The sequence below is a fragment of the Phyllobates terribilis genome, unplaced genomic scaffold, assembly GCF_046119375.1.
Source record: "Phyllobates terribilis strain yellow unplaced genomic scaffold, ASM4611937v1 Scaffold_1__5_contigs__length_1240528914, whole genome shotgun sequence".
NCBI lineage: Eukaryota > Metazoa > Chordata > Amphibia > Anura > Dendrobatidae > Phyllobates > Phyllobates terribilis.
The window spans coordinates 757,458,133-757,480,766 of NW_027362761.1; positions in this window are offsets into that span (position 1 = coordinate 757,458,133).

Genomic DNA, 22,634 nt, shown 5'->3' on the forward strand with positions numbered 1-22,634 from the left:
GCAAACTGAATATATTTTTTTTCTGCATCTAGCTCTGAAAAAATATTTGGCCTTCTAGTAGTGTGTGGGACTTTCTCTGTTAGTCCATCTATACTGACCTCCATCAGGTTGCAAACTGAATATATTTTTTTCTGCATCTACCTCTGAAAAAATATTGGGCTTGTAGCTGTGTGTGGGTCTTGTTCTATTAATCCATCTATACTGACCTCCATCAGGTTGCAAACTGAATATAATTTTTTTCTGCATCTAGCTCTGAAAAAATATTTGGCCTTCTAGTAGTGTGTCGGACTTTCTCTATTAGTCCATCTATACTGACCTCCATCAGGTTGCAAATTAAAAATAATTTTTATCTGCATCTACAGTACCTCTGAAAAAATATTTGGGCTTCTAGCTGTGTGTGGGACTTGTTCTATTAGTCCATCTATACTGACCTCCATCAGGTTGCAAACTGAATATATTTTTTTCTGCATCTACCTCTGAAAAAATATTGGGCTTCTAGCTGTGTGTGGGTCTTGTTCTATTAATCCATCTATACTGACCTCCATCAGGTTGCAAATTGAATATAATTTTTTTCTGCATCTAGCTCTGAAAAAATATTTGGCCTTCTAGTAGTGTGTCGGACTTTCTCTATTAGTCCATCTATACTGACCTCCATCAGGTTGCAAATTAAAAATAATTTTTATCTGCATCTACAGTACCTCTGAAAAAATATTTGGGCTTCTAGCTGTGTGTGGGACTTGTTGTATTAGTCCATCTATACTGACCTCCATCAGGTTGCAAACTGAATATATTTTTTTCTGCATCTACCTCTGAAAAAATATTGGGCTTCTAGCTGTGTGTGGGTCTTGTTCTATTAATCCATCTATACAGACCTCCATCAGGTTGCAAACTGAATATAATTTTTTTCTGCATCTACCTCTGAAAAAATATTGGGCTTCTAGCTGTGTGTGGGACTTGTTGTATTAGTCCATCTATACTGACCTCCATCAGGTTGCAAACTGAATATATTTTTTTCTGCATCTACCTCTGAAAAAATATTGGGCTTCTAGCTGTGTGTGGGACTTGTTCTATTAATCCATCTATACAGACCTCAATCAGGTTGCAAACTGAATATATTTTTTTCTGCATCTACCTCTGAAAAAATATTGGGCTTCTAGCTGTGTGTGGGACTTGTTGTATTAGTCCATCTATACTGACCTCCATCAGGTTGCAAACTGAATATATTTTTTTCTGCATCTACCTCTGAAAAAATATTGGGCTTCTAGCTGTGTGTGGGACTTGTTGTATTAGTCCATCTATACTGACCTCCATCAGGTTGCAAATTGAATATAATTTTTTTCTGCATCTAACCCAGCCAATAGTTTTGGCCTAATACCACAGTTTGGCCACTCAGCTCTGCTCGGTTACCATCCATTGTTTTTTTGTGCAAACAACTCTAGAGTTGTGAATTAGTTAACCACCAAAATGAGTGGAAAAAGGCCTGCTGCTGGTGGAAAGGGGAATAGGCGTGTTGGGAAGGGGAAAAAAGGTTGTGTCCGTGGGGTAGGTGTTAAAGCAACAGTAACATCTGCAGAAGAAAGACCATCTTCCAGCCAAACTAAAATGTCTACTTCTTTTAGCGGACAATGTGATAAGATCCCTTTCTTACGGCCACGCCAATCGCTACAAATTCCAGATGAGGCACAAAAACAGCAGGTGCTTCAACGGATATCAAGTGCTCCTTTAAGTGGGCTCTCCTCCACATCAACTTCAACATCACAAATACTCCAGTCCTCAAAGGTGTCACCCAAATCGCACTTGCTTCCTCACAGCTCCCAAATCTCCAGCTGCCCGTCTGAGTATGAGGTAGAACAGATGGTTGAGTCTGCAGAGCTGTTTACTCATACTATAGCCTGGGAATCAGAGGTCGACTCCAGCGCTTCTGTGAATCCAGACGAGGAAATGATCTGCACTGATGCCCAGAATCTTTATGACTCGGATCCAGGACCAGACGCAGAAGGTTCTGACCATAATGTAGACCCTCATTCCCAAACTGTAACTCCTGTTGGTGGAGACAATGAGGAAGACGATGATAAGACTCAAATACCTGATTGGAGCGACAACTTTAGCTTTTTGTCAGGGCAGGAACAGGTTGGCTCTGAGGACGACGGGTGTGATAACACACAGGGTGATGATGATGAGGTTGGAGATCCCACTTACTGTCAACCCACAGTCAGCCAAGAGATGAGGTCAGCAGAGGAGGTGGAGGAAGATGCTAGTGACGACGAGGTCAGGTTGCGCCTTCCTGGACAGAGACGTAGTACTGGATGCACGTCAACAACTGCATCCTCAAACACAACTCTGCCTCTCACCACAAGTCATGGTGGCTCTTCAGGTCGCATGGGTGCTAAGCCTTGCATAGCCTGGGCATTTTTTCAGATCGATAAAGATGACCCAACTCGTGTTATCTGTAACATTTGTCAGCAAAAGCTAAGTAGAGGCCAAAAAATACATAGTTTGAGTACTTCATGCATGAACCGGCACATGGACATGAAGCATAAGTTGCAGTGGGAAGCTCAGTGTGCTACAATTCGGCCCAGCCGGCCGGGCCAACCACCGTCTGCCATATCTTGTGCATCCGCGGCCTCTTCATCCTCTGTGACTGGGGGGACAGCAGTCACACCTGTTTTGGGGCGCAGACCTGCCACCTCTTTACCCGCAACAGCCAGCGTGATTGGCAGGTCATCATTTTCTTTGGAGGTGGTAACACCAGCTGGTGTTGAGCGCTGTCCGACATCGATAGCACCACCTTTGGATCAAGGCAACCTAACATGTCCGCCTGCATCTTCCTCACAGACCGGCAGTTTGCCGGGGACACCCTTATCAACCCCGTCTAAGCACAATAGCCAGCCCTCGGTCCCTCAGATGTGGACAAGTAAAAGACCATTTCCTCCTAGCCATGAGAAAGCTAAGAGGTTGAATTTCACCATCTGCAAGCTCTTGGCTACAGAAATGCTGCCTTTCCGCCTGGTGGACACAGAGGATTTTCGAGACCTTATGTCCGTCGCAGTGCCCCAGTACCAGATGCCCAGTCGGCACTACTTCTCAAAGAAAGGTGTGCCTGCGCTCCACCAGCATGTCGCACACAACATCACCGCTTCTTTGAGAAACTCTGTGTGTGACAGGGTGCATTTCACCACAGACACTTGGACGAGTAGGCATGGACAGGGGCGTTACATGTCGCTGACTGGACACTGGGTAACTATGGTGACAGCAGGACAAGGGGCTGCTGTCCAAGTCTTGCCGTCCCCACGAGTTGTGCGTCAATCCTCTTTATGTCAAAGTTCCTCCACTGCTTCTGCCTCCTCAACCTCCTCTCGGTCTTCCACCTGCACCCAAAGCCTGTCTGGTCATGCCACAAGCTTTCTAACTGCGCAGAAGGGATCCTGCACACCTCCTTACTATGCTGGCAGTAGGGCTCAACGTCATCAGGCGGTTTTTACTTTGAAATGTCTGGGAAATGTGAGTCACACAGCTGAGGAGTTGTGGTCAGCTCTGGAGAACCAATTTCATGAATGGCTGTCTCCACTGGACCTGAAACCAGGGAAGGCCGTGTGCGACAATGCTGCAAACCTGGGTGCGGCCCTTCGCCGGCGCAATGTCACACACGTGCCTTGTATGGCTCACGTGTTGAACCTGGTTGTCCAGCAATTTTTAGCCCACTATCCCAGACTAGATGGCCTTCTGCAGAGGGCACGGTCGCTGTGTGCTCACTTCCGCCGTTCGCATCCCGCAGCTCAGCGACTTACATCTCTACAGAAGTCGTTGGGCCTGCCACTTCACCGGCTAAAATGCGATGTGCCTACCCGGTGGAATTCAACTCTGCACATGTTGCAGCGACTGTGGCAGCACCGACAAGCCCTGGTGCAATACATTCTGACGTATAGCCTGGGCCAACGAGATCCAGAGGTGGGGCAAATCACGCTGGAGGAGTGGTCTCAGATCAGGGACCTATGCACCCTTCTGCACAGTTTTGAAATGGCGACGAAGATGTTTAGTGCTGATGATGCCATTATCAGCATGACTATTCCGGTGATTTACATGCTGGAGCACATGGTAAACAGAATTCGGAGTCAGGTGGTGGCACAAGAGGAGGTGGAGGAAGTAGAGGAGGAGGAGTTGTATGCGGAAGGGCTAACATCTGCAAGGTCCAGACGGTCGGCAGCACCAAGGCGGCAGGCATGTGAGGGTGGGGGAGATGGTTTTACCAGGGCGCATGGTAGCAGCCAAACTAGTGAGGAAGGTGCAGGAGCCCAGGAAGAAGTGGAGGACGAACTGATGGAAGACTCATCAGATGAGGGAGACCTTGATCACATTTCTGTTGTGCGAGGTTGGGGGGAGAGGACAGAGGAAGGAAGCATGATTGTTACCTCGCCACCAACACAACAGGGACTTGGTGCTCCTGGATGCGCAACACACATGAGTGCCTTCTTGCTGCACTACCTGCAACATGACCCTCGAATTGTGAGAATTAGAAATAATCCTGACTACTGGGTTGCCACACTGTTAGATCCCCGGTACAAAAGTAAATTTGCAGAAATTATTCCTGCCATAGAAAGGGATGCACGCATGCAGGAGTATCAGCAGAGACTGTTGCAGAATCTTACATGTGCTTTTCCACAAAACACCAGTGGTGCACGTAGTGAATCTCACAGTTCCAACTTGCCAACCGTGGGACCGTCAAGTGTTCAGCACTCAAACCGTAACAGAACCACAGTATCTGCTGGTAACATCAATTTTGCGGAATCATTTCACCACTTTTTTAGCCCATCCTTTGCAAGGCCACAGGAGACAAGAAGTCTGACACATAGTCAACGCCTAGAGACGATGGTACAGGAGTATCTCCAAGTAAACATTGAAGCCACGACTGTGTCACTGGACCCTTGCTCTTTTTGGGCTTCCAATCTGGATAAATGGCCGGAGCTAGCCACTTACGCCTTGGAGATCTTGTCATGCCCCGCAGCCAGCGTTCTGTCTGAACGTGTGTTCAGCGCTGCTGGTGGTGTGCTGACAGATAAGCGCACGCGGCTCTCCACTGATAATGTAGACAGACTCACGTTCATAAAGATAAACAAATCATGGATCCGAAACGACTTTTCTACCCCTGTGTCATCCTGGGGAGAGTAAAAGCTTGATGATTGGTTAAAATCACCCTACCAACCGTTTTAAGCTTTCAAATTACTAATCTTGTTTATCTGTATCTTGACTGGAAAATAATTTGGGCTTTGTAGCAGTGTGCAGCACTGATCCTATTAGGCCATCTATAATAAGCTCCACCAGATTTAAAATTAAAAATAATTTTTAGCTGCATCTAGCCCGGAAAATAATTTTGGGGCTCCGAGATGCGCAAGACACATAAGTGCCTTCTTGCTGCACTACCTGCAGCATGACCCTCATATTGTCAGAATTCGAAGTAATCATGACTACTGGGTTGCCACACTCTTAGATCCCCCAAACTTTTCGATCAACCTTTTCATTTTAATAAAGACCAAAAAAATGGTCATTTTTGAAATTATAAGCATTAGCAGGTTGTTAGAAACTGAAATCAAACAGTTTTCAACTCAAAACTTTATTCTAGGTGATGTTACATTTTCACATAGGACCCCTTGTTCGAAAGGAGCTTCTGAACTCTCTCGTCCATTGAATTTGTCAGGTTTTGGATGGTTTCTGCTTCAATTGTTTTGCATGAGGACAGAATACCCTCCCAGAGCTGTTGCTTAGATGTGAACTGCCTCCCGCCATCATAGACACTCCTTTTAATGATGCTCCAAAGGTTCTGAATGGGGTAGAGGTCAGGGGAGCATGGGGGTCACACCATAAGTTTGTCCCCTTTTATGCCCATATCAGCCAGAGATGCAGATGTTTTATGTGCAGCATGAGATGGTGCATTATCATGCAGAAAAATGATCTTGCTGTGAAATACACGGTTCTTCTTCTTGAACCATGGCAGGAAGTGCTGTTTGAGAAAATCCACATACATTATGGAGTTCATCTTTAGCGCCTTCAGGGATCCTAAAGGGGCCGACAATCTCTCTCCCCATGATTCCAGCCCAAAACATTACTCCACCTCCTCCTTGTTGGCGCTGTAGCCGTGTTTGCGTGGGGTGTCCATCAACCAGCCATCCTCCACTCCATCCATCTGGACCATCGAGCGCTGCACGGCACTCATCCGTGAACAAAACAGTTTTGAAATCAGTCTTCATGTAATGTTTGGCCCACTGGAGCCGTTTCTGCTTGTGTGAAGTGGATAGAGGAGGTCGACAGGATGGCGTATGCACAGCTGCAAACCTCTGAAGGACCCTGCATCTTGTTGTTCGGGGGACGTTGGAGGCACAAGCAGCTTCAAAAACTTGTCTGCTGCTATGACAAGGCTTTTTTGCCGCTGCTCTTTCAACCTGACGTAATTGCCTGTAGGAAAGAGTCCTCAATTTGCCCTTATCAGCACGCACACGTGTGTACTGTGAATCAGCTACATACTTCTTGATTGCCAAGACACTTCATCCTGATCATCGCACAATGTTGATTGTAGTCATGCCTTGACCTAAACACTCCACAATTTGTTGCTTCTCAGCAGCCGACACATCCTTTTTCTTTCCCATTTTGGCAGAAAATGTAGGCTGCTTAATAATGTGAGAGAGCCTTCTTAAGTAGTCTTGCCTTTCATTGGACACACCTGCCAAACTAATTAGCACAGGTGTCTGCAATTGCTTACAGTGATATAAAGAGCCCTGACACACATCACCATCAATGAGTTTAACTGACAAACAAACAAATTCTTCCCTTATCACTCCTAAACACTTTTTGCATAATAATTTGGAACGCAGTGTACATGTGCTTTTCCACAAAACACCAGTGGTTCACGTAGTGAATCTTACAGTTCTAACTTGCCAACCGTGGTCTGTATGGAATTGTTCAATAAAGGGCACAAAATTAAGATAACATAGATGGGAGAGGTCTCTATGAATAGGAATTCCTAAGTATTTGATACCCTGTGAGGGCCAGGCAAAGGGAAAGTTGGACTGGATGGAATCCTATATGGATTTGGGGAGGGAGACATCGAGGGCCTCAGACTTCGCTGCATTGATTTTAAAATTTTACCATGTAACAAAGTGATCTATTTCAGCCATAACAGCAGGGATGGATATATGTGATTGAGTGATATATACTAGGACATCATCAGCAAATAGAGAGCACTTGTACTCGGTGCCTCCCACCTCAATCCACCTAATATTGGGGTTATGGCGAATTGATGAGAGCAGGTGCTCCGTCACTAGGATGTATAAGAGAGGGGACAGAGGACATCCCTGCCTTGTCCCATTGGTGATTGTGAAAGGTGATGAAAATGTTCTGACGCACCCCCTGGGCCTTGGGACACCCGGAGCCGGACCCTTTTTGGTGGATGCTGGTGGTTGTAGTCTTCGTGGCGGCGACCCGGTTCCGTGGCTCAGGGCGGTCAAACCAGTGGCGGAACTATTTATGTGGTTTTGATGTTTAAATGTCCGACTACGCGACCCGTGGATTGCGGTCAAAGTGAACCGCCGCTACAGGGCAGACCGCTGAGGCTGGTGTTGTGGGTGCAGCAGAGCGTAGCATAACTCCCCACGGGAGGAGTATAGCCTCAGGGCAGTGTATGCGGAGGATGGGGGTGATGGTGCAGGGCAGCAGCAGTAACGACACGGAGTCAGTGATGCAGTCCAGGGCCTTTACTCACAGTTCTTATTATCCAGACCACGTCTGCAGGTAACGGCTGCCCACGTCGTACTGTGCTCACCAGGTGAGGGGCTCAGACAACTCCCAGATAACTTTGGAGCACTTCACAGGACCCCCTTTGTGTGTCCTTTGTCTGGCCTTTCTTACCAACCCTTCTGTCCGGCTGCCTCGGGCCTCCTCTTGGTAAACTTGGCGCCAGTTTCCCTGACCCTATGTGGTGCCTTCCTAGCGGGTGTAGCGAGGGGCTGCGCCACATAAAATGTCAGAGCCTCCGGTTTCTAGCTGAGGGTCATTTCCTGCCTCCACTAGTTCGGGGACCGGTCTCCCCCTTTGGCCTGACCCCTCCACGCAGGTGGATTCGGGCGTGCGGTGGCGACTCGCCCGTCCGCACCCCTGGGATCCCTTCATTCCTCGTTCCTGGAGCCTTCTCCGCTCCTCTTCCTTCCTTCTCCCTCTTCCAGGCCTGGGCCTCTGTTACTAGGCCCGCCTCCGGAGCAGAGCTCATGCAGAGCCCCTGCTCCCTGTCACTTCTGCTCAGACTTCTCTGCACTGAACTAAGATGGTGCCCACCTTTTATACTCCCTTCTCAATGCACCCAGGAACTGCTTCCTCCCTGCTCCTGCACTACAGGGTTCCCCTTCCTCAGTGTTCCCTCCCCCCACTCCAGCCAGGGACAGGGACTGTCGTGCCCATCTCAGGGGCATATTGGTCGCCCTGCCCCACGGCAATGTGGTGTAATGCATGCAGGTGTCGGGTCCTGATCCACACTCCATCCTTACCTGAGAGTGAGATATCACACCTCTGGGTGAGGTGCAATACGTCTGTAGCAACCGAGCCCTCAGGGTGCTACAGTTCCATTTATCTTCAGCCTAGGTGACGTATTGCGATACAGGGCCGTGATTTTGGCTATAAAAGGGTCCCCTAGACCCCTACCCCAAGCTTTTTAAGAGAATCATATATGGCGTGCCAGGAGACTCTATGGAATGCTTTCTCAGCATCCAACGAGAGTATCTAATTACAAATTTTTAACTGCATCTAGCCCAGGAAATACTTTGTGCCTAGTAGCAGTGTCTGCTAGTCAGCGGATTATCCCGGCTGTTAAGCAAGCTACACCACCTGTAGTTTAGACACTTAATTTTTTCAAAGGAAATGCTTCGGGACCATGGGATACTTAGTGAAGAGCATCAGGAGGCACCCCAAGGCATAGGGGCTGGGACTGGCAGTAGGATGCCTTGCGGTGGACAGCCGAGCTCGATCCTTATAAAAGCTTTTTAACTGCAGCAGCTTTAGTGGACGCTACTGGAGCTGGAATTACCGCGGCTGCTGGCATGAGACTTGCCCTCCAATAGATCCTTGTAAATGGATTTAAAGTGTATTCATTCAAATTAGAGAGACAATTTAAATTAAAAAGCTTAGAGCTGCCTCCACCACAGGGGGGCTCGCTCGACCCACCAGCGGACAGGCACCAGTATTGGGAGAGGGGGGCTGGCCGTCAGGGTTCACCGCGGCTCTGGCACAAACCCGGCGACACGGAGGTGGCACGGGCAGGAGCGGACTGGCCGTGTCGGCTTCTCACTTTTTGGATTTTAGAAGGGCATGACATGCCTATATCTGTGTCTCCCCCTCCTTTTACTCCTCCACCTCTTTTATTTTCACATGACTATATGTAATTGTCACTTTTCCATGTGTTAGTTATGTCTTCTGAGCAGTTTGTCAGCTTTTGGACACCTTTGAAGGTGTTTTCTATGTGTTTCTATGTGTTTTTGTTTGCCTGCCATTAGTTTTAACGGTGTTCGAAGGTGTTCGACGAACAGTTCGACGAACAGTTCGGCGAACACACGGGTGTTCGACGAACCGAACCGAACTCGAACACTACGGGGGTGGCTCAACACTAGTCTGAACACACACACATGGTCTGAACACACACACATGGTCTGAACACACACACAGGGTCTGAAAACACACACACAGTCTGAACACACGCAGTCTGAACACACACAAAGGGTCTGAACACACACAGGGTCTGAACACACTCGGGGTCTGAACACACACACAGCCTGAAAGCACGCACTCTGAACACACACACAGAGGGTCTGAACACACAGGGTCTGAACACACACAGTCTGAACACACACACACACAAACACAGTCGGAATACACAGTCTGAACACCCACACACATTCTAAACACACACACAGGGTCTGAACACACACAGGGTCTGCACTCACACACAGGGTCTGCACTCACATACACAGGGTCTGCACTCACATACACAGGGTCTGAACATACACACAGGGTTTGAACTCACACACACTGTCTGAACATACACAGGGTCTGCACACACACACACACACACAGGGTCGGAACACACACACACCGTCTGAAAAAACACACGGTCTGAACACACACAGGGTCTGAACACACACAAACAGGGTCTGAACACACACTTAGGGTCTGAACACACACACCCAGGGTCTGAACACACACTCAGGGTCTGAACACACACAGTCTAAACACACAGTCTGAAAACACACTCAGTCTGAACACAAACACACAGGGTCTGAACACACACACAGGGTCTGAACGCACAAACAGGGTCTGCACTCACACACAGGGTCTGCACTCACATACACAGGGTCTGAACACACACACACACACACTGTCTGAACACACACACACAGGGTCTGAAAACACACAGGGTCTGAACACACACACTAGGTCTGAACACACACAGGGTCTGAACACACACACACACACGGTCTGAACATACACAGGGTCTGAACACAAACACAGGGTCTGAGCACACACAGGGTCTGAACACACATACAGTCTGAGCACACACACACGGTCTGTACACACACAGTCTTTAAACACACACACAGGGTCTGAACACACACAGGGTATGAACACACACACACAGGGTCTGAACAAATACACAGGGTCTGAACACATACACACAGGGTCTGAACACACACACACAGGGTCTGAACACACACACAGTGTCTGAACACACAAAAACATGGTCTGAACACACACACAGTCTGAACACACACACAGGGTCTAAACTCACACACACGGTCTGAACACACACACACACGGTCTGAACACACACACGGTCTGAACACACACAGAGTCTGAACACACACACACAGGGTCTGAACACACACAAAGGGTCTGAACACACAAACAGGGTCTGAACACACACAAAAAGGGTCTAAACACGCACACAGGGTCTGAACACACACACAGGGTCTGAACACACACAAACAGGGTCTAAACACACACAGGGTCTGAACACACACACACCGTCTGAACACACACAGAATTTGAACACACACACTGGGTCTGAACACACACACACACAGGGTCTGAACACACACACATAGGGTCTGAATACACACACAGGGTCTGAACACACACAGTCTGAACACACACACACAGTCTAAACACACACAGGGTCTGAACACACACACAGGGTCTGAACACACAAACACAGAGGGTCTGCACACACACAAACACAGGGTCTGAACACACACAGGGTCTGAACACACACACAGGGATTGAACACACACACAGGGTCTGAACACACACGCACAGTTTGAACGCACACGGTCTGAACACACACACAGTCTGAACACACACAGTCTGAACACACACATTCTAAACACACACACAGGGTCTGAACACACACACAATCTGAACACAGATAGTCTGAACACACACAGTCTGAACACAAAGGGTCTGAACACACACACACAGTCGGAACACACACACAGTCTGAACACACACATTCTAAACACACACACAGGGTCTGAACACACAGGGTCTGCACACACACAAACACAGGGTCTGAACACACACAGGATCTGAACACACACACACAGGGTTTGAACACACACACACAAGGTCTGAACACACACAGGGCCTGAACACACACATACAGTCTGAACACACACACAGTCTGAACACACACACAGTCTGAACACACAGACAGTCTGAACACACACACAGTCTGAACACACACACAGTTTGAACACACACACAGTATGAACACACAGGGTCTGCACACACACACACACACACAGGGTCTGAACACCCACACAGGGTCTGAACACACTCGGAGGGTCTGAACACACACACACGCAGGGTCTGAACACACACAGGCAGGGTCTGAAAACACACACAGGATCTGAAAACACACACACAGGGTCTGAAAACACACACACAGGGTCTGAACACACACACACAAGGTCTGAACACACACTCAGGGTCTCAACACACTCACACAGGGTCTGAACACACACACAGGGTCTGAACACACACACACACAGGGTCTGAACACACACACAGTCTGTACAGACACACACAGGGCCTGAACACACGCAGGGTCTGAACACACGCACAGTCTGAACATAGACAGTCTGAACACACACACACAGTCTGAACATAAACACAGTCTAAACACACACACACAGGGTATGAACACACACACAGTGTCTCCACACACACAGTGTCTGAACACACACTCACAGGGTCTGAACACACGCACACGGTCTGAACACACACACACGGTCTCAACAAACACACACGGTTTCAACAAACACACACGGTCTAAACACACACACAGGGTCTGAACACACACACACAGGACATGAACACACACACAGGACATGAACACACACACAGGGTCTGAACACACACACACAGGGTCTGAACACACACACACACAGGGTCTGAACACAGACACACGGTCTCAACACACACACAGGGTCTGAACACACACACAGGGTCTGAACACACACACACGGTCTGAACACACACACACATAGTCTGAACACACACACACATAGTCTGAACACACACCGGGTCTGAACACACACACAGGGTCTGAACACACACAAGCAGTCTGAACACACACACAGTCTGAACACACACACACACACACAGGGTCTGAACACACCTACAGGGTCTGAACACACACACACACACAGGGTCTGAACACACACACACAGGGTCTGAACACAAAAACACACAGGGTCTGAGCACAAAAACACAGGGTCGGAACACACACACAGGGTCTGAACACACACAGGGTCTGAACACACACAGACGGTCTGAACACACACAAAGGGTCTGAACAAACACAAAGGGTCTGAGCACACACACAGAGTCTGAACACACACACACAAGGTTTGAACACACACAGGGTCTGAACACACACACAGTCTGAACACACACAGTCTGAACACACAAAAACACTCTGAACACACACACAGGGTCTGAACACACACACAGGGTCTGAACACACAGACACTGGGTCTGAACACACACAGGGTCTTAACACACACACACAGTCTGAAAACACACAGTCTGAACAAACACAAACAGTCTGAACACACACACACAGTCTGAACACACACACAGGGTCTGAACATACACACAGGGTCTGAACACACACATAGGGTCTGAACACACACACACAGGGTCTGAACACACACACACAGGGTCTAAACACACCCAGGGTCTGAACACACACACACAGTCTGAACACACACAAACATTCTGAACACACACAGTCTGAACACACACAGTATCTGAACACACACACAGGGTCTGAACACACACACACAGGGTCTGAACACACACACACAGGGTCTGAACACACACACACACAGGGTCTGAACACAAAAACACACAGGGTCGAAACAAAAACACACAGGGTCTGAACACACACAGGGTCTGAACACACACAGATGGTCTGAACACACACAAAGGGTCTGAACACACACAAAGGGTCTGAACACACACAAAGGGTCTGAACACACACACGCACAGGGTCTGAACACACACACGCAGGGTCTGATCACACACACAGTGTCTGAACACACACACAGTCTGAACACACACACACAGTCTGAACACACACAGGGTCTGAACACACACACACAGGGTCTGAACACACACACACAGGGTCTGAACACACACACACACACAGGGTCTGAACATAAAAACACAGACGGTCTGAACACAGACACGCAGAGTCTGAACACACACACCCACACACGGTCTTAACACACACACACAGTGTCTGAACACACACACAGGGTCTGAACAAACACACAGGGTCTGAACACGCACAGGGTCTGAACACGCACAGGGTCTGAACACACACACATGGTCTGAACGCACACACACACACAGGGTCTGAACACACACTCAGGGTCTGAACACACACACAAAGGGTCTGAACACACACACAAACGGTCTGAGCACAAACACACACTGTGTGTGAACGCACACACACAGGGTCTGAACACACACACAGGGTCTGAAAACACACACACAGTCTGAACACATGCAGTCTGAACACACACAGGGTCTGAACACACACAAAGGGTCTGAACACACACAAAGGGTCTGAACACACACGGGGTCTGAACACACACACTGCCTGAAAACACACACTCTGAACACACACACAGAGGGTCTGAACACACACAGTCTGAACACACACACACACAAACACAGTCTGAATACACAGTCTGAACACCCACGCACATTCTAAACACACACACAAGGTCTGAACACACACAGGGTCTGCACTCACATACACAGGGTCTGAACATACACACAGGGTCTGTACACACACACACTGTCTGAACACACACAGGGTCTGCACACACACACACACACACACAGGGTCTGAACACACACACACACGGTCTGAAAATACACACACGATCTGAACACACACAGGTTCTGAACACACACAAACATGGTCTGAACACACACATAGTGTCTGAACACACACACCCAGGGTCTGAACACACACACAGGGTCTGAAGACACACAGTCTAAACACACAGTCTGAACACACACAGTCAGAAAACACACACAGTCTGAACACACTCAGTCTGAACACAAAAACACAGGGTCTGAACACACACACAGGGTCTGAACACACACACACAGGTTCTGAACACACATACACAGGGTCTGAACACACAGGGTCTGAACACACATACACAGGGTCTGAACACACGGGGTCTGAACACACAAACAGGGTCTGCACTCACACACACAGGGTCTGAACACACACACACACTGTCTGAACACACACACAGGGTCTGAACACACACACACACGGTCTGAACACACACAGGGTCTGAACACACACACAAGGTCTGAACACACACAGGGTCTGAACACACACACGGTCTGAACATACACACAGGGTCTGAGCACATACAGGGTCTGAACACACATACAGTCTGAACACACACACACAGTCTGTACACACACACAGTCTGAAAACACACACATAGGGTCTGAACACACACACAGGGTATGAACACACACACAGGGTCTGAACACACACACACAGGGTCTGAACACACACACACACAAGGTCTGAACACATACACAGGGTCTGAACACACAAAAACATGGTCTGAGCACACACACACACAGTCTGAACACACACACAGGGTCTAAACACACACACGGTCTGAACACACACACAGGGTCTGAAGACACACAGTCTAAACACACAGTCTGAACACACACACAGTCTGAACACACACACACAGTCAGAAAACACACACACAGTCTGAACACACTCAGTCTGAACACAAACACACAGGGTCTGAACACACACACACAGGTTCTGAACACACAGGGTCTGCACTCACACACAGGGTCTGCACTCACACACAGGGTCTGCACTCACATACACAGGGTCTGAACATACACAGGGTATGAACACACACACACACACTGTCTGAACACACACACAGGGTCTGAACACACACACAAGGTCTGAACACACACAGGGTCTGAACACACACACAAACGGTCTGAGCACAAACACACACTGTGTGTGAACGCACACACACAGGGTGTGAACGCACACACACAGGGTCTGAACACACACACAGGGTCTGAACACACACACAGGGTCTGAGCACAAGCACAGTGTCTGAAAACACACACACAGTCTGAACACATGCAGTCTGAACACACACAGGGTCTGAACACACACAAAGGGTCTGAACACACACAAAGGGTCTGAACACACACAGGGTCTGAACACACACGGGGTCTGAACACACACACTGCCCGAAAACACACACTCTGAACACACACACAGAGGGTCTGAACACACAGGGTCTGAACACACACAGTCTGAACACACACACACATAAACACAGTCTGAATATACAGTCTGAACACGCACGCACATTCTAAACACACACACAAGGTCTGAACACACACAGGGCCTGCACTCACACACAGGGTCTGCACTCACATACACAGGGTCTGAACATACACACAGGCTCTGAACACACACACACTGTCTGAACACACACAGGGTCTGCACACACACACAGGGTCTGAACACACACACACACGGTCTGAAAATACACACACGATCTGAACACACACAGGTTCTGAACACACACAAACATGGTCTGAACACACACATAGTGTCTGAACACACACACCCAGGGTCTGAACACACACACAGGGTCTGAAGACACACAGTCTAAACACACAGTCTGAACACACACACAGTCTGAACACACACACACAGTCAGAAAACACACACACACAGTCTGAACACACTCAGTCTGAACACAAACACACAGGGTCTGAACACACACACAGGGTCTGAACACACACACACAGGTTCTGAACACACATACACAGGGTCTGAACACACAGGGTCTGAACACACAAACAGGGTCTGCACTCACACACAGGGTCTGCACTCACACACACAGGGTCTGAACACACACACACACACTGTCTGAACACACACACAGGGTCTGAACACACACACACACGGTCTGAACACACACAGGGTCTGAACACACACACAAGGTCTGAACACACACAGGGTCTGAACACACACACGGTCTGAACATACACAGGGTCTGAACACACACACAGGGTCTGAACACACACACAGGGTCTGAGCACATACAGGGTCTGAACACACATACAGTCTGAACACACACACACAGTCTGTACACACACACAGTCTGAAAACACACACATAGGGTCTGAACACACACACAGGGTATGAACACACACACAGGGTCTGAACACACACACACAGGGTCTGAACACACACACACACAAGGTCTGAACACATACACAGGGTCTGAACACACAAAAACATGGTCTGAGCACACACACACACAGTCTGAACACACACACAGGGTCTAAACACACACACGGTCTGAACACCCACCGTCTGAACACACACACACACGGTCTGAACACATACAGATGGTCTGAACACACACAGATGGTCTGAACACACACAGATGGTCTGAACACACACAAAGGGTCTGAACAAACACAAAGGGTCTAAACACACACACACACACACAGGGTCTGAACACACACACGCAGTGTCTGATCACAAACACAGGGTCTGAACACACACACACAGTCTGAACACACACACACAGTCTGAACACACACAAAGGGTCTGAACACAGACACGCAGGGCCTGAACACACACACACAGGGTCTGAACACACACACAGGGTCTGAACAAACACACGGTCTGAACACACACAGGGTCTGAACACACACACACGGTCTGAACGCACACACAGGGTCTGAACACACACACAAAGGGTCTGAACACACACACAAATGGTCTGAGCACAAACACACACTGTGTGTGAACGCACACACACAGGGTGTGAACGCACACGCACAGGGTCTGAACACACACACAGGGTCTGAGCACAAACACAGGGTCTGAAAACACACACACAGTTTGAACACATGCAGTCTGTACACACACAGGGTCTGAACACATACAAAGGGTCTGAACACACACAGGGTCTGAACACACACGGGGTCTGAACACATACACGGGGTCTGAACACACACACTGCCTGAAAACACACACTCTGAACACACACACAGAGGGTCTGAACACACAGGGTCTGAACACACACAGTCTGAACACACACACACACACAAACACAGTCTGAATACACAGTCTGAACACCCACGCACATTCTAAACACACACACAAGGTCTGAACGCACACAGGGTCTGCACTCACACACAGGGTCTGCACTCACATACACAGGGTCTGAACACACACACACTGTCTGAACACACACAGGGTCTGCACACACACACACACACACACACACAGGGTCTGAACACACACACACGGTCTGAAAATACACACACGATCTGAACACACACAGGGTCTGAACACACACAAACAGGGTCTGAATACACACATAGTGTCTGAACACACACACCCAGGGTCTGAACACACACACAGGGTCTGAAGATACACAGTCTAAACACACAGTCTGAACACACACACCGTCTGAACACACACACACACAGTCAGAAAACACACACACAGTCTGAACACACACTCAGTCTGAACACAAACACACAGGGTCTGAACACACACACACAGGTTCTGAACACACATACACAGGGTCTGAACACAGGGTCTGAACAAACAAACAGGGTCTGCACTCACACACAGGGTCTGCACTCACATACACAGGGTCTGAACATACACAGGGTCTGAACACACACACACTGTCTGAACACACACACAGGGTCTGAACACACACACACACACGGTCTGAACACACACAAGGTCTGAACATACACAAGGTCTGAACACACACACACACAGTCTGAACACACACGGTCTGAACATACACAGGGTCTGAACACACACACAGGTTCTGAGCACACACAGGGTCTGAACACCCATACAGTCTGAACACACACACACAGTCTGTACACAAACACAGTCTGAAAACACACACACAGGGTCTGAACACACACACAGGGTCTGAACACACACACAGGGTCTGAACACACACACACAGGGTCTGAACACACACACACACAGGCTCTGAACCCACACACAGGGTCTGAACACACAAAACATGGTCTGAACACACACACACACAGTCTGAAAACACACAAACAGGGTCTAAACACACACAGGGTCTGAACACACACACAGGGTCTGAACACACACACACACGGTCTGAGTACACAAAGAATTTGAACACACACACACAGAGTCTGAACACACAGACATAGGGTCTGAATACACACACAGGGTCTGAACACATACAAAGGGTCTGAACACACACACAGTCTGAACACACACACACAGTCTAAACACACACATTCTAAACACACACACAGGGTGTGAACACACACACGGTCTGAACACACAAACACAGAGGGTCGGCACACACACAAACACAGGGTCTGAACACACACAGGGTCTGAACAAGCACACAGGGATTGAACACACACACACAGTCTGAACGCACACGGTCTGAACACACACACAGTCTGAACACACACACATTCTAAACACACACGCAGGGTCTGCACACACGCAAACACAGGGTCTGAACACACACAGGGTCTGAACACACACACAGGGTCTGAACACACACACAGGGTCTGAACACACACACAGGGTCTGAACACACTTAGTCTGAACACACACAGTCTGAACACAAAGGGTCTGAACACACAGGGTCTGAACACACAGGGTCTGAACACACACACAGGGTCTGCACACACACACACACACACACACACAGTCAGAACACACACACAATTTGAACACACACACAGGGTCTGAACACACAAACACACAGGGTCTGCACACACACAAACACAGGGTCTGAACACACACAGGATCTGAACACACACACACAGGGTTTGAACACACACACACATGGTCTGAACACACACAGGATCTGAACACACACATACAGTCTGAACACACACACACAGTGTGAACACACACACAGTCTGAACACACACAGTTTGTACACACACGGTCTGAACACACACAGTCTGAACACACAGGGTCTGCACACACACACACAGGGTCTGAACACCCACACAGGGTCTGAACACACACACGCAGGGTCTGAACACACACACGCAGGGTCTGAACACACACACGCAGGGTCTGAACACACACATGCAGGGTTTGAACACACACACGCAGGGTCTGAAAACACACACACAGGGTCTGAAAACACACACACAGGGTCTCAACACACACACACAGGGTCTGAACACACACAAAGGGTCTGAACACACACAGGGTCTGAACACACGCACAGTCTGTACAGACACACACAGGGCCTGAACACACGCAGCGTCTGAACACACGCAGGGTCTGAACACACGCAGGGTCTGAACACACGCAGGGTCTGAACACACGCACAGTCTGAACATAGACAGTCTGAACACACACACACAGTCTGAACACACACACAGGGTCTGAACACACACAGTGTCTCCACACACACACACAGTGTCTGAACACACACTCACAGGGTCTGAACACACACAGGGTCTGAACACACGCACACGGTCTGAACACACACACACGGTCTCAACAAACACGCACGGTCTCAACACAAACACAGGGTCTGAACACACACAGAGGGCATGAACACACACACAGGGTCTGAACACACACACAGGTTCTGAACAAACACACCCACAGGGTCTGAACACACACACACGGTCTCAACACACACACACGATCTCAACACACACACAGGGTCTGAACACACACACGGTCTCAACAAACACACACGGTCTCAACACGCACACAGGGTCTGAACACACACACAGGGCATGAACACACACACAGGGTCTGAACACACACACACACAGGGTCTGAACACACCCACAGGGTCTGAACACACACACCCACATGGTCTGAACACACACACACGGTCTCAACACACACACAGGGTCTGAACACACACACAGGGTCTGAACACACACACAGGGTCTGAACACACATACACGGTCTGAACACACAAACACAGAGGGTCGGCACACACACAAACACAGGGTCTGAACACACACAGGGTCTGAACAAACACACAGGGTCTGAACAAGCACACAGGGATTGAACACACACACACAGTCTGAACGCACACGGTCTGAACACACACACAGTCTGAACACACACACATTCTAAACACACACGCAGGGTCTGCACACACGCAAACACAGGGTCTGAACACACACAGGGTCTGAACGCACACACAGGGTCTGAACACACACACAGGGTCTGAACACACACACAGGGTCTGAACACACACATAATCTGAACACACTTAGTCTGAACACACACAGTCTGAACACAAAGGGTCTGAACACACAGGGTCTGAACACACAGGGTCTGAACACACACACAGGGTCTGCACACACACACACACACACACACACACAGTCAGAACACACACACAATTTGAACACACACACAGGGTCTGAACACACAAACACACAGGGTCTGCACACACACAAACACAGGGTCTGAACACACACAGGATCTGAACACACACACACAGGGTTTGAACACACACACACATGGTCTGAACACACACAGGATCTGAACACACACATACAGTCTGAACACACACACACAGTCTGAACACACACACAGTTTGTACACACACGGTCTGAACACACACAGTCTGAACACACAGGGTCTGCATGCACACACACAGGGTCTGAACACCCACACAGGGTCTGAACACACACACGCAGGGTCTGAACACACACACGCAGGGTCTGAACACACACACGCAGGGTCTGAACACACACACGCAGGGTCTGAACACACACATGCAGGGTCTGAACACACACACGCAGGGTCTGAAAACACACACACAGGGTCTGAAAACACACACACAGGGTCTCAACACACACACACAGGGTCTGAACACACACAAAGGGTCTGAACACACGCACAGTCTGTACAGACACACACAGGGCCTGAACACACGCAGCGTCTGAACACACGCAGGGTCTGAACACACGCAGGGTCTGAACACACGCACAGTCTGAACATAGACAGTCTGAACACACACACACAGTCTGAACACACACACAGGGTCTGAACACACACAGTGTCTCCACACACACACACAGTGTCTGAACACACACTCACAGGGTCTGAACACACACAGGGTCTGAACACACGCACACGGTCTGAACACACACACACGGTCTCAACAAACACGCACGGTCTCAACACAAACACAGGGTCTGAACACACACAGAGGGCATGAACACACACACAGGGTCTGAACACACACACACACACAGGTTCTGAACAAACACACCCACAGGGTCTGAACACACACACACGGTCTCAACACACACACACAATCTCAACACACACACAGGGTCTGAACACACACACGGTCTCAACAAACACACACGGTCTCAACACGCACACAGGGTCTGAACACACACACAGGGCATGAACACACACACAGGGTCTGAACACACACACACACAGGGTCTGAACACACCCACCCACAGGGTCTGAACACACACACCCACATGGTCTGAACACACACACACGGTCTCAACACACACACAGGGTCTGAACACACACACAGGGTCTGAACACACACACACGGTCTGAACACTCACACACGGTCTGAACACTCACACACAGTCTGAACACACACACACAGTCTGAACACACACAGGGTCTGAACACACACACAGGGTCTGAACACACACAAACATTCTGAACACACACAAACAGTTTGAACACACACAGTCTGAACACACACAGTGTCTGAACACACACACAGGGTCTGAACACACACACACAGGGTCTGAACACACACACAGGGTCTGAACACACACAAACAGTTTGAACACACACAGTCTGAACACACACAGTGTCTGAACACACACACAGGGTCTGAACACACACACACAGGGTCTGAACACACACACACACAGGGTCTGAACACAAAAACACACAGGGTCGAAACAAAAACACACAGGGTCTGAACACACAC